Here is a 15,359-nt window from a genome sequence, read left to right as displayed (position 1 = left end):
TATTTATAAAAGGCAGGGACAGGCTGTCATCTCCTGAAGAAAACAGTGAAATATGCTGGTTTACACCTATTTCAACCCAGAGAAATTTTAAGATTAGAACACTCGGGTTGTTACCCTGTGCATTAAAGCCTAAAGGTGGCAACTGCAGTCCCACATAATGTTTGGTACAAGGAAATGAAAAAGCCCAATGTTGCTGGCAAAAATTCAGCTAAATAATGGTGTTGTAAAAGGGTTGCACAAACAGTACATCAGCCATGATCATTGCCACATTTTTTGCCATTCAGGGTGAATTTCTTTGGCTGTATTTATCTCCCCCAAGGAAAACATGCAAGTCAAATGGCTAAATTTGATCCCTTGCAAGCTGCAGGGAAAAGAACATGGCAGGAGACAAAAGCAATGAAGGAAAAGATTCTTTTTGAGCAACAGAAGCTCATGTGTTACCAATTTTGTTGTTTGGAAGAGGAAAGGCATCATGAGAAGGAGTTGGTATGTGGTCACAGTCTGAGATCTGATGGAGAATTAAGTAGCTGAAACAGACATGCAATTGAATGTAGTATACTTTGTACACAGTAAATACATCTTTATATTTATTTGTTTAATGCACAATCCAAAATATTATCTAGCAATAGAATTCCCAGTGTAAGCTTCATTTTTTTGGTGTGTATTGAAAGTAAGAGTATATGCAAATCTTTGAAACATGGATAACTCCTGTTTTTACAGGAGACTATAACTTTATTCTCTAACACTTATACTGTTACATAATGCTAATGACTGTGATTAGGTTCTGAATCTTACAGCTTGAGATTGTCTTTATTTTTATGAGGTATTTTATGGTCATTTAAAATTATGGCATAAAGCATTTATTGTTTTGTAAAGAAAAAGGAAGTGTCTCTCTGAAAGACATAAATTATACGGAAGTTCAAGCTGCTCCTTGTTAGGATGTATTTTACAGTTTGTTTTGCTAAGTGTAGTGGTGATGGAGGATTTTTTCTGAGCACCATCATCAGGCAAAGTCATGTTCATGGAGTACCTGTTCTTTGGTAGAAACAGGACACAAATTCTCCATAAAATAGCAAACATGCCAAGGTTTGGGTAAATGTGTTTAGTCTGCATAGTCAGGTAAAATTCTGACTCTTAGCAAGGTATACAGGAATTTTGTGGTAAGCTTAAAAAAACTGGACAATCTAACAAAGCTCATCATAAGCTGATTTTATTTGTTTCCTGGTTCCATAGAAATCAATTAACGCCTGTTTGCTGCTTTATTCTTATGGTGAAGATTCTTTGTTAAGCCCATGTGTTTGGGAGCCCTATTTCACAATTTCCTTCATTGCCACTTCAAAGATGATTGCATTTTTTTCACATTTTTCTGTCCTTCTGTTTGCTAGCTGCATTGATTCTCATAGTCAAGACATATTTCCTACTTTATAATACATTCCTGTCCACTTCTCCCACCTCTAAATCAATGCTTTTAATACTTCAAGAACTTTTCAGTAAGAATGGCTGTAAAATTTAGTCACTTCATTGACATCTGTTTCTTGCTTGATGCTGAAAGACATTTGCGCTCAAAGTTTCTGTCAGATAATGTAAAATTATTTTTTTTTTTTTACAGGAATTCAATGAGGTCGGTGTAAGGCAATTTAATTTCTGTAATTTTACTTGAAATCAAACCTGTAAAACTGCTAACTAAAGGGCATTAAAAGACTTGTTTTGAAAAATGTGTACTTAGTTCATTGTTGCAAAATACTTTTACAATTTCACTGATCACAGGGCAAGAGACACATGATTTGAGAGTGGGCAGCACTCCTGTATGTTGCCCAGCTCTGTCAGCCACTGACACTATTTCTAGCATTGTTTATTATGATTTTTAAGACTCAGCAGTATGAAACCAGTAGGTTTAGGCAATAAACAATTATTTTTTGGAGTTTTTTTAACAGAGCTCAAGAAATTAGACATTTAGATGTCCTCAAGCAGTCTCAAGCACAGCCTTTATCTTGAAAGGATCATACCAGAGTGGAGATCTGGTCTGTTGTCTGCCAAGTAGGTAACACTGGATTACAACTAAGAATACTGAGATCAGTTGAAAAGCTGAATTGAATGTTTAAAGTATTTTATTGCAACTCTTTCCGTGTAGCACCTGCATTACTTATAGGCATAGATCAATTCTGCTTGGATGGTTTAATTTTTTTAATAGGAGCAGGAAGACAGGAAGAATTTCATCATCAATCAAACAGCTGAATATATCACAGTTTTCATTCATGTGCAAAGCAAACATTCATTGCCATGTCTGGCATGTATGGCTTAATGTAATCATAATAAGAACAGCATGTAACATTATAATATGCTTAGATTATAATTTAATATACTTCCATTATGTTGTAATTGCATATTACTATACGTAATTTATTTATGCTTGTTAAAATTATGTTGTAGTTCTTTGTCCTAATCTGTATACCTTGGGGAAACTCTGAGAAGGTTGAAAGAAGACTGAAAAATTGTTGCCCTGCTCAGCAACAGAAGTGGGAGAGTAGTCCTGAATCTACATTTCTGACCAGTGGAAGAGGCAAATGGCCCTTGCAATTGAATTCTGAGATGGCAGGAAAACCTCCTTCTGTCTTCATTGGAGTCATAGCTTTTGGAATGTAACACAGGGAGGATCTTTGGGCTGCTGGTTGTTTCCAGAAGAGACCCTCAGGATATGGGTAGAGCTGTATGGTAGATTTGCATGGACAGGCTGTGCCTGTTAGTGGGATTGCTTCAGGATGACCATCGCTGGTTGCTGCCCCTTTGGCTGGGTCTGGCCTTGGGATCATTTTTTTTGTGAAACAAAATATATTCATTTTAATCAGAAACTAAAGGGCTACCTCTGGTGACCTTGGGGTTGCTTGTTGATGAGAGTGCCCATCTTAGCTTGTTTTGGGAGTCCCTTATTGACAGAGGTGTTTGGAGTGATTTCCAGTGTATTGTCCCACCCTAAAAGTAGGGGATGCATTGCAAGTCCATAGGAGGAACAGCTTCTGCCTTACTGGTGCTAATGGGCAGGATGAGGTGCAAACAGAAATTCCACTTTCACAGATGTAACAGACAATAAACGTCACCTTCCAGCCGTACTGGAAATTTGTTTCAGAGACAGAGACACCCAGCAAATAAGTTGATAGGGATTTTAAAAACAAACATAAGGTTCTATGGAAGGATGATTACAAGGACTCTTTCTGTACCTGAAGAAAAGCAGTGTGGTACACAGGAATGGTAGTCCTTTTGTTCAGCACTGAATGAGGTTTTCTTCCAATATGAAGTATAGTCTTTTCCAGGAAATATTCTATCTCACTGACACATTGCACTTATAAATAGTGCTAGACTGGGTGTATGAACTAATCTTTGTTCTGGACTTCATTTGCAGGCCATGGCTTCTATTATATTTAAGTACATCTCCTTGAAGCTCTAAATCAAGGGCAGCCTTGAAAGTGGGCAGCTTGTATTAAATGTAATTACTTTAATCTGAAGTTTATTCTAAAGGTGAGACTTCTAAACAAGGGTAGCCACTAAATTAGGGTAGCTGCAGTTAAGAGCATGAATAGTAAAAGTACCTCTATTAAATAAGGGGTAGTAACTAATCAATGAGGGATTAAAAATGAAGCTATGTGAGGGTTGTGTATTATGCTATTCCCAAAACCAGAAATCACCTCTCCATATTTCCTTTTTTGTAAATGATGCCATGAAGTTTTTTTGCCTTTTCTTTTATAGCCCTGTTATACCTTTTTTACAACTTCTGTATTCTTAGTGCTTTTTGCCTACATTCTTGGACTGGTTTGTCAAGCTAAGAGACTAAACATTTTAGAAGCTTTGTAGCTAGGGATCAGTGTGCCCCAGACCCCAAGGCTCTCTCCAGAACACATTCTGTAAACCAAGATAGAACCATCCAGGGGAAGGTTCCTTGGGGAGGGGGGGCTCACTCGAGCCTCTCATTGGGGAATTTTTGATTGATATGCTAATTAGTAAAACCTATAATGTTATACCCGATCTTTTGGGGGTGTGCATTGCGGGGTGCATTTTGGTGCATTCGACCTGGACGTGTGCACCTAAGGATCCTTGAAATAAATACCAAGGTAAAATCCCTTTTCCCCTTCTAACCGTGTTTGACTCTTGATTTTAAGACCAGGAAAAGGCATCATAAATGACCAAAAAAATACATAACATCTGTATTTGAACCAGGTCTCAAAGCCTAGTGAAGTTCAGTGCAATATTGCTGCTTGTTTACCTGCCCTTATTTCTTGTTGAGCATGAAAAGCTTTTAAAAGAGAAAGCTTAGGATTTTCAGAGGCAATGCTGGACTCAGGAGCACAAAGCCAAGAATTACTTTTGTAATTACATTTTGAAATAGAGAACCATTTATTTTTCTTCCTAACCATATATTTTGACTCTTTCAATTTGTGGTCAGTTAAATTAACATGTCCTCCCAATATTCAGGGGGCAGCTTACAATTCTTCCAAGTGACCTCTTCCTCTTGTATTCTGTGTCGTGTCAGATGACCTGCTGTATGCTGACCTGCTGTATGCTGTGATGCTTTACCAGACCTCTGATCATTCACTGACTTTCTTTCCCTCCAAATGCTTCTGGGGTTTTATTTTACTTATTAAATTCCAATCTTTCTGTTCCTGATTTGGGAGAGGAATGAGTGTAGTACTTATTGACTCCTTTCTATCAGATGACAAAAGTTTTCACCCAGCATTGCAGATAATATTCAGGCAACAGTCCCCCCAAATTCCAGATGAACTGCAGACTCAGGAACTAGGGGATATTAATGTCTTCTATAGCGCATCATTGAAGGAAAAAATGTTTCCAAAGGGCTGAATAAATAAACTCTCTCTTTTAATGGAATGCTCACTTGTTAGTAAGCATGATGGGAAAATTGTATGTGTTCTTACTGGGATAGAATACCACCAGAAAATAGAGAACCCAACTCTGTTTTCCATGTTGACAGTTAAAGCTAACATCAGGTGAAAAAATAGTTGAAATAGGCAGTTTTCTTTGTGTGGCTAAAGGAGGCATATAAGAGCAGTTTCATGCAGGGAACAGATCAGGTAAATACCATCTTTACAGTATTTATGCTTTTTGAGTAACTGGAGCAATTTCCCTTTCAGTTTTTAAGAAACCATTTTCAGATCTAATACTGACTCAATCACCTCTGTGAAATATTTTTTAGCATTCAGAAAGTCATCTAGAGTGGCTTGTTTTCTTCACTGTTGTTTTCCTCATCTCACACATCAGCTCTTCTCTGTCACAGCATTTCAAAGACAGTCTGTCAGCATGCAGACTGCTGTATCAGAGGCTTGATTTCTATAACTGTTGTGTGGGAGAGACTGAGCAAAGGGAAGGGAGCTCTTTGGAATCATTTTCGGTATTAAATTAATCTTGAGAATTTTGCTTCAAAGCCCAGCACAGTGTAGAAAATTTTTGAGCAATTCCTCACTCGTATTTCCATTAAAAATAAAATATCCTGTGTAAAGTAAGTGTTGTAAAAGAAAACAAACAAAACCCCTCTTTATAGCCACTTTTAAACTCAATTTGAAATGCAGTGACATAACCCATAGTGGTGCTCATCCGCATTAACTTTTAATGCCTTGGAATATGTAAGGACCATAACCTTTGTGTGTCAATTCTAACCCCACTGTTAAAACTGCAGACAATTTTAAACCCAGAATAACGCTTTTAACTTTACTGTAAAATTACTACTTTACATTTTCCATGGCAGTACCCAACCCTTCAATGAAATTTTTTTCCTCTTTTTTTTTCTAGTGCATGGCTTTTCTTACGGAAGTAATGTATCAGCTAACCAGCCAGTTGGTCTGTTATTCTGTAAAGTACTTTCACAATGGTTACTCAGAGGATGTCGTAGAGGCTGAAGCCAGGAATTTATTCTTGCATGTCAGTTTAGGCAAGCACAATTTGCACAGAATGCTAGAGTACAATTATTTGTCACCTGGTTCTTTTTCTTTGGCATGAAGTTGATATCTTGTATTCCAACAGCTCTTCTTTCCAAGATTTATGAATCCTCCCTGGTTTTCAAAGAGTTTTGCTTTGCATTAGATAACAAAGTAACTGCTGCACCAGAAAAGCAGTGACAGAAATAACAGTAAGAAAATGAACAGCACTTACAAAAGCTGGAAAATGTAGAGCTAAAGCTGAACCTGGCTTAGCAAATTTTGAGGTGAGGGAAATGTCCAGAAAGTCACCATTTAGATGGAATTATGGGTCTTAATATGAGAAGGGGCTCCAAGTAGTCTTTTTTCCAGAAGCTGTAAAAATTAGGAATTGACATTTTGAGCAGTAGTTTTTCTCAGATGTTTAATGTTTCACTGCAGTGCTTGCTCACGTGCACTCTGACCCAGGCCACTAGGAATCTCGCTGCCATCTCAGATCCATTCCAGCTGGACCACAGACTAATTCCAGCCACTTGCTGAGTCTGCAGTAGGTATGGTTTGTGAAAGCAAACTGATTAATTTTAGATACAACTTTTAATGCTTTCCTTCAGATAGAGTGAAAACCTCCAAACCAACAGTTATTACATGATGACAATAGACAGTACCTGTTTGAAACACTTATCACAACTATTAGTAGGTTCACTGTATTAAGGTTTTTCCTCTCACTTTGACACCTACTGCAGGGCCAATCTGATCGTATGTGCACAGGTTTGTGCACTCTTTGCACTTCCAGAGTGCACAGGGATGTCTGAAACCTGTGATGCATGCCTTTGGATGCACCATGCTGACATGTTTGGGGTCTTGGTCCAAAACAGAAGTGTTTGACTGGCATATGGGTAATCCCACCTGCCTGAACTAATGCATGGTCTGCTTGAACTGGCCTAAGAACCTGAGCCACTGTCTTGTAAGTTCTGAAGTAATGATTTTAGTTCATTATGAGAATATGTTTTTGAGCCTTTCTTAGGTTTTTAGTGAAAGGAAGCAGGAGGCAAGATAATTCTCTCTGAAATTTACTTGGCCATTGGTTGAAATCTCATATTTTCGATGGGAAATCTTAGATTAGTAAGCTGTGTGCAAGCTCAGGTTATGAATGATTTTAAATGACTAACTCCTTAATGTGGGGATGTTGTCTCAGCACAAGATGAGCCAGAACTCCCGTGGCATCTCCTGGAGTCTTGTCACCATCTGCTATGATTGATGGTCATTTGCAGGATGCAGCTGCACCTGCACTCTTACTTGTCTATGCACTCTTACTTAAAAATTAAGTTTGTCAGGAAACAAGATCCACCAAAATGGATGAAAGGGAAGGATCCCTTTTTTTCTTTGTAGCTCATGGCAATAAAAGCAGTCCTTCAGATTGCAGCTTCTTCAGCTCCTCCAAACAACAGGCATATCTTTAATGTGAACTTTGCTGGCAGTTACATGATCCACAGTAGAAGTGAATTGTGAATTGCTCTCAAGGCATGTCTCAGGGTAAAATCCAAGGAAATAATCCTGGAGCTGCATGCAAGCTTGCCTTCCTAGCTGTTCCACTGTTTTAACTGTAATCAGAACAATTCTGGCCTTGGGAATCTGAAGAGGGAATCTGAAATCCAGAGCTATCAATATAATTTATTAGAAGAATTTTATTTTAATTTGAAGCTACATATCTGGGTCTCAGTCCTTTTTGGTCATGCATTCCTGACTTCTCTGTGCCTTGGGTACAGTACTGGGACAGCCTCTGGGGATGGCTATATCACCTGAGATCCCACAGTGGGGTCTGCTCAGTTTTCAGAATTCTGTGCAGTGCTAGATGGAATGTAATGGAAAAGCAATCTCTAAACAGTACCTACTGCACTGTGTTTTGTAGAGGAAAATGAAATCTCTCTTGAAATGAGTAACAGTTTTTTTCTCTTTACTCTTGTACTTCCTTACCCTGCAAATTAAATTCCTTTGGCTTTTCCGAATTTTTGCTTATTAAAAGATAAAAAGAAACTCTGCAAGTTTTCCTGTGCTCTGTTTCATGTTCTTTAAGGACAAATATAATTAGTAGTAAAAAGAGGACTTCCTCAAGCCACCATTAACCAAAATAATTTCATTTAAGTTCAGTAGCTTAGCTTCATCTAAGAGATACTTTGTAGGAATTTTTTGCTTCTGTTTAGTAAGATAAGAAAAATGGCTATGAAACAGCTAGTGGTAAAATGAGGTGAAGAGAAGGATCCAGCTGATAACTGTCTGAATTAATTGAATTATTCCTCTGAGAACCATTGCAATGTGGGTCATTACATGGAAGTGAGGCTGAAGCTTCCCTCTAAAGCCCTGATGCAAGGCCAGTTGACACCAGGGATTAGATTCCTGTTTATTTTACATTGGAGTTAAAGCTGAGCTGCTGCTGCAGGCTGTAAAGGCTGCCACCCACAAAGGCACTTTGACTCAGTAACACCCAGCTCTAAAACACCCCAGCATTTGCAGGTGGCCAAACTGAGCTGGATCCACAGGGCTGGAGGCAAGCACTCTGTGCATTTCTAACACAGCCACTTTGGGACTATTAGGCACAAGGCTGCACATCCAAAGACATTTGGATGCCTCAGGGGTTTGTCTGGGTCCTCTGTGGTCTCTTCAATTACCTGAGTGTGTTAACACTCAGGTAATTGAAAAACATGCAGGTGCCTTTGAAGAGTTTAAGCCTCCAGCCTTAACCTGCCAACTTTAATAGAACTAGTATTTTGCCAGCCACTAAAACAAGACTGAGACCTTTCCATAGTGTGGGCTGTATTCTCCTGCTTGATCACTGGGATGAAGGAACATCCTCCAATTTCAGACATAGTAATTGCCTTTGGAGCCTACAATTATAAAGCAACTTATAGTGGGAGATTTCCATGCCTGTGACCTGAAGGATATGACTTGTCTCTTATCAGGGAAATTGAATAACCATGCATTTCAAGTCATGTTATAGTCACCTTCTCCTCCCAGTCTGGAGGTGTGTTAATAGTAGAACTCCCATCCAAATTTTACAGAAATGCTTGTGTTTGAGAGGCCTGGAACACTTGTGATCCCTGAAAGGGTTCACAGATTTGTATTTTATATTGTTAATATTTTAATGTTTGCATTCTTTGTATTTTTTTTTTGCATATTTTTGGGGCACTGGCTTTCCGAGGAAAAGTTGGGGTTTGACTGTTGAGTAATAATTAAAAGAAACCCCTTGTGCTGAGTTCCAGAATTAGAAAACTCGATTGAAAAAAACCCCCACAATTACGTTTCAAGGTAACTCTTACTATAAGAAAGGTGTCTCTTACAAGGAAACTAGACCAAAGATTTGTTGGAAGATGGATCCTGCTTCCGTTCCTGGAGTATCACTGCACTGTTACCAAGATGAGTGCCTGCCCTTGTGTTTGTTGCCTCGTACACCAGTGCCATCTCTTTAGAGCTCTTGCTTCATTGCAAATCTTGTATAATCACCAAAACCTTCAAAAGCATTTCAGATGAAAGCTTCAGGATTAATCACTCCCTGTAAAGGAATGCCAAAAAATGTTAGGTTTTGAAAGATGTGTCATCTCTGGAGACAAGAAGGCTCTGGGAAGGTTTATGGCGGCCTTTCAATATATTTTAAGGGTTTATAAGAAAGACGGAAAAAGACTTTTTACCAGTAGTGATAGGGCAAGGGGCAATGGTTTTAAACTCCAGAGTGGGTAGACTTAGGTTAGATTGTAGAAAAAAAAAAATCTTTATTGTGAATGTAGTAAGGCACTGGTACAGATTTCCTAGAGAAATTGTGGATGCTCCATCCCTGGAAATGTTCAAGGCCATGTTGGATGGGGGTCTGGTCTAATGGAAGTTGTCCCTGCCCATGGCAGGGGTTGGACTAACAGAACTTTAGCAGTCACTTCCAAACCAAAACATTTTGTGATTCTGTCATATGTGTCCATATCCTGATAAAACTCCCCACCTGTGGCCAGTGTCCCTTACCTGTGGCCAGTGTCCCAGTTTCTCTGAGAGTTTTGTTGTGCCACACTTGGACACACTGAGTGTGTTATTGACAGTGGTTCTCATGTTGAATGTACTGGAAGCTGGAGCCAGAGATGTTTTCTCTTGTAGCTGAGTCTGTGGAAAACGTCACTTGGGAAAGAGGAAGATGAGCTCTCTTTTCAGCTGTATTATTTCAACTTCTCATTGAAACAGGATGAACACTAAGGAAAGGTAAACAAGCATCTTTTTCTTTCAAAACTTTAAAAAGTAAAAAGACCTTTGGCTTTGAAAACAACCACTCAGTAGCAGAAGGTGTGACTGGTTTAAGTCTTCTAGCTGAGAACTTACTTGCTTTAGGTTTAGTGAGTTTTTCCTGAATTAAATGATGATGTGTTACAAGAAACAGCACTGGAATCAGGATCCCAGTCAAAACTTCTCAATCAGGGAAAGCCTCATTTCAGCATAGTGGGGTTTATATTATGGTTCTCAAAAATGCTCAGGTTATTTGGGACTGTTCAGCTTCATTAGAAAGGGCATTCCTAATTCAGCAGATGCTTCTAAAAAAAACAACGGCAACTTTAATTTTTCAAACTTTTAACTGCTGAAAGAAAATTGTGGCATATAAACATCAACCATGCCTATTTTTTTAAGTAAAGAACGTCACTGATATATTTACTGCTTATTTTCTCTTTAAAATGTCTTTTTTTTTATTGTAAAATATCTATTGTTCTCATGTCAAACTTAGAGATCACATTTCTATTCCTCCAATGATCAGTTCATGTACTTCAACATATCTAAAGCAAAGCTATGTGGAAAATATTGCATTTTTCTTAATTTTTCTGTAATTCTTTCTTACTGCTAGAAATTAGAGCCTGACAATCAGTTTGGTACTTATGTGATGTGAATACCTAGGAACATCACTGCCTATTTTTGAACTGTATTGCTCAATGTTTTTTGTTATTCTTCATTTAAAATCATGATTTTTGATGTGAGAGAGGAGGTTTAGTGTAACTGATTTGCCACAGGATGTTTAAATGGTCAAAATAACCATCAAACCTATCTTAGACAAATAAGGCAACCCAGACATTTTTTCTCTCCACCTTTCTTTCCCCTTTTTGGAGCACCTGTTTCGTTTCGGCATCTCTCTCTCTCTTGCTCTGGGACTCGTGTACTGCTTGCAAAAATCAAACTTGGACTTTTATCGACAAGCTCGTTGTGTTTTGCCAGTCAAAACTTGTTAAAATTGTGTGAGGCTTCGTGTAGTTGCCTTCTTGTTTCTCTTTTGGACTCAGTTATGCATTCTGCAATAAATAGGAAGCAATGCATCATAAAAATCTATCTGTATTTAATCTCTCTAGGGTTGTTATGCTTACTCCAGGTTGCTGAAAGAAACAGAACCCCCTCCTCTTGGCAAACAAGTTTTATAAATGAGGATATGTTTCTTAGTCTCATTATTTCCTTACTGGTGCAAAATAAAGGCACAAATTAGGGTATTGGGGGAATATTGAATTGATTTATTATGATTTATCTTGTGCTTTTGGGTCTCTTGTTTCTTTTGGCAGGTGGGCAGAAATGGATTGAGTAGCAGAGTCCGTAAGAAAAATAGGCTTACTGGGAAAAGAGGCTGGAGTTACACTTTGGGTTATCTTGGTTCTCCCTCACAGCAGGATTCTCAATCACAGAATAGTTGGGTTTGGAAGGAACCTCTGGAAATCAAATAGCTCAACCCTCCTGCTAATGTGGGTTGCACAGGATTGCAGCCAGGTGGGTTTGGAAGATCTCCAGGAAACGAGACTCCACAAACTCTCTGGGTAATTCAGTGTCTGTCCAACAATGCTTTGTAGATTATTCAGCACAGAGATGTGCCTTCTGCATTTGTTGAGTTCATTCCTTCACCTAATGGTTGCTGGGCAGTGGCAAGTACCAGTCAGAGGCATCACTCCTATTGCCTAATCTTCAGAGCGTGGCTGGCTTGGATCATCCCAAACCTGGGCAGGGAATTGCTGTGGGATCTCCTTGGCTCTGCTTGGAGCTCTTTCTGGCAGTCCTGACCCACCTCCACACTAAGTGGCCTAAATCTGTGTGCTGAGCCCCTCAGCCATGCACTCACACCACATTTGAGCCCTGCTGTGCAGTAGGGAAGGGAAGCACAGTGGCAGGGCAGTGCCTGGCAGACCCGCCACGACTGAGCCAGCTCCTCTCCTCCCAAGACACCCTACTTAGCATAAATCTCAACCTGCAAAGCAGCCCCAGCTCCACGGGGACTCCTCAGCTGCTTGTCCAACACCACCTGTGGCAGCTGGCTCATCTGGGATGATGTCAGTGAGCTTCAGTCTCCTGCTCTTTGCTCTTGTATCTCATTGCTGATTAGAGCAGAGCTGAAGCTTAAAACAACACCCTTCAGCAAGGCAAAAAATTACTGGTTTTGCTAAAAAATAGTTTTTTTAAAAAAGCTACTTTAATATTAATCACTCTAAATATGAACTCCAGGTTGCTGTAAGATGTGGGTGTATCCAGGCCCAGGAGGAAGTTTATCCATGTGTGTGTTTGCACGCACAGAAGGCAGATTTCTGCACACCTGCCAGGATGCAGGGGCTTGTGAGTGCCGTGTTCCCAGGGAGCTTGTGAGGACTTGGGCTGGCTCTGAGCACAGCTAGACTGCTCATTCTGCAGGTTCCTGGCAGCAGCCCCTTCTTTGTCAGTTAGGTGTTCTCCCAAATCATGGGATACAAATGTGTTCTTGTTCTTATCTTCTTTTATTCATGGGAGATTTAGCACAATACCAGACAAACAAGAAGAAGAAGCTGAGAGGAAGGATTTAACTCCTGTTAGTGACTTATAGACCTCTTGTTCTCTTCATTTTGTTTAGATTTATCTTGAAATGTGAGAATTTACTTTGTAGTTACATGAAAAAAATGGATTAAATCAGCCCTGATAGTTCAGCTGAACTGCTGCCTTTCTGAAATCTGCTGTGTCTTTATTAGAAGGATGTAGAGAAGAATAAGATGGAAGGTTAAAATTTGATCTTTTTGCTTGGTGCACTGCTGTGTCCTGTGAAAATTATTCCTTTCACCTAATTTCACCAGAAAAAAAAAAAAGAGAAAGCTCTCTTGCTCTACAGTACTTTGTTAAAACACTGACTTTTCCAAATGACTTAAAAATCATTTGAATTCTAGATGAAATTGTAAGGCTAACATAGCCATTTTGCTAGTTCAGTTGAATTTTGTATCAGACACTCGAGCTGCACTTGCTTTGATTGTCTGCTGTCCCTTGGTGGCTGCTTTGGTCGCCTGCAGTCTTGCACAAGCTTTGCATAATGCCAGAGGAACAAGCTATTTCAAGAAAATATCACTCTGTTTCCCAAATCCCATTTGTTTTCCCCATGTGCCTAAAGCCCCAAAGGCAAAGCAGCTCATGTCATTGTGGTGGGCAACAGGAAAAGCTCTGGCTATGAAGTCTGAATCCCTTACGCAACATATGGAATGAGGAAAAAGCCACCCCTTTATGTTTTAAGATTGCTTGCATGCTTTCATGTCTGTTCCCCAAATATGGCGCACCAAATCTCCCATCGTCTGGGTAATTTGGCTGCTATTTTAAGCCTATCAGCTTCAGGGACTTGCAGGTGTGAATGTGGTCACCTTGCAGCCCATGTGAACTGGCTGGTTAGCAAAGTCACGACCCTGCTACACAGATGAGACATCCCAGCTCCTGGGTGTTGGTCCTGGACCTGCAGTGCTGTGATGCACCCAATGCTGAGGGAAGAGATGCTTTGGGTAGGAGACTGCCTCTTTTGAGCAGTGCATTATCTATCACATAAACATGTTTTATTCTAATTTAATCCCTTATCTAGGGTGTAAAGAAGCCTTGTGGGTTCATAAAGGAAGAGAAGCTGGGGAAAAAGGAAGAAAAAAGATGATCGTTAGTATAACTGTGGAAGTCCTTAGGCAGGGGAGTTCCCTTTGCAAGTGATTTTGCCCTGAAATTCATTATTAGCCCTGTGCATCTTGGCCTTTCGAGAGCAGAGGACTGCATGTATCCATGTGTGATTCAAGGAAAGAAACAGTTTTTCTTTTGCAGAGGGCAGCAGCCTTTCAGCAGGATCAGGACTTTGCCCCAGTTTACTCAGATCACCTGTACCACTGCCAAAAGCAAGATGTGACACGCCATGTTTAAGATCTTCTCCCTTTGGGAGTCCTTTTCCCCTTTGCATAGCCAAATAAAAGCTGGCTGAATTTTGAACCCATCTCTTCTTTTTGGACAGTCCCATCTTGAACAATGCATCACCAAGGGCTTTCATTGGGATGGTGCATTGTCCTAACCTGTTCCAAGATACAAATCCTCTAGGGACAGACAGCAAGGCAGCACTGCCAACTGCCAGGGAGGGCTTTTGTGATTCTCATTAACTGTTACACCATTATTTAAGGGCAATGAATTAGATTTTGAAAGCCTGGGTACTGGGTTTAGAAAGGGAAAAATTGACTATGTGCACAGCAAAGCTGCTGAGAGCAAATCCAGCCTGTATGTTTAGAGTTTTAAATGATTGATGGAAACTTTCTGTCTTTATTTTCACAAGTGAACAAGCATCTGCTGCTGCAACTGCTGGTTAACAGGCTTTTTTCTCCATATGAAGTGGATCCAATTATATGCTTCAGGCCATCCCAAGAGAAGCACAGAAGTAGCTCAAAGCAGGACTATTTAGTAAAGGAGAGGCATAGGATTATTGAGAGTGTAATCTTTGCTGTTCTTAGATAGGCTGCACTGAAAGGGAATTTGCCTTTCTTTCTCTTCTGAAAATAGCTGTTGTAAGGGCAGAGAAAAAGCAACCCAGTGATTTAAATTTTCCCCTGTCTTTGTTCTTATAATTATCTGTTGAATTTTATTTATTCCATATTAAAATATGTACAGGGTTTATTTTTATTTCATCCAAATCCCTATGAAAAAATTCTGCTCTTCCCAGTGACGTTGGTGACCTTTGGATAAAACTGCTAGTGCTGTTTCTATGACAGTTTTGGCAATAATTTCAAAGATATTGCAGACAAAACAAAGTTTTCTTGACATTTATAAAAACTGACAAATTATCCTTAAAAATTTCTGGAGAAAAAGCTGCACGCCATGAAGGCATTTCGTGGTTCCAATTCATTCGATTACATTTTGGTGTTCTACTTTTGTCATCCTGGAGATCTGTGTTCCCTGCTCAAACCCAGTTTGCTGTATTAGGTAAGGCTGTATTTTTCAGTGGGTATTTCTCCCGTGGTCCCTCTCTCCTCTGCTGTTGTCAGCCACCCCACACTCTTCCATCCAACACACTTTTTCCACCTCAAGGACAGAATGTCTGCCAGTGGCAACTGGGAAAATGCAGTGTAACACTTGTTTACAACAGATTGTAGTTTGGTCCCCTGTCATTTTCTAACTTTTCCATCAACAGCCCAACTAAAT

The sequence above is a fragment of the Corvus kubaryi genome, unplaced genomic scaffold (genome assembly GCF_017639235.1).
Source record: "Corvus kubaryi isolate FWS band 111438036 unplaced genomic scaffold, C.kubaryi_AGA036_p1.0 37396, whole genome shotgun sequence".
NCBI classification, from domain to species: Eukaryota; Metazoa; Chordata; class Aves; order Passeriformes; family Corvidae; genus Corvus; species Corvus kubaryi.
This window is presented reverse-complemented; position numbering follows the sequence as displayed.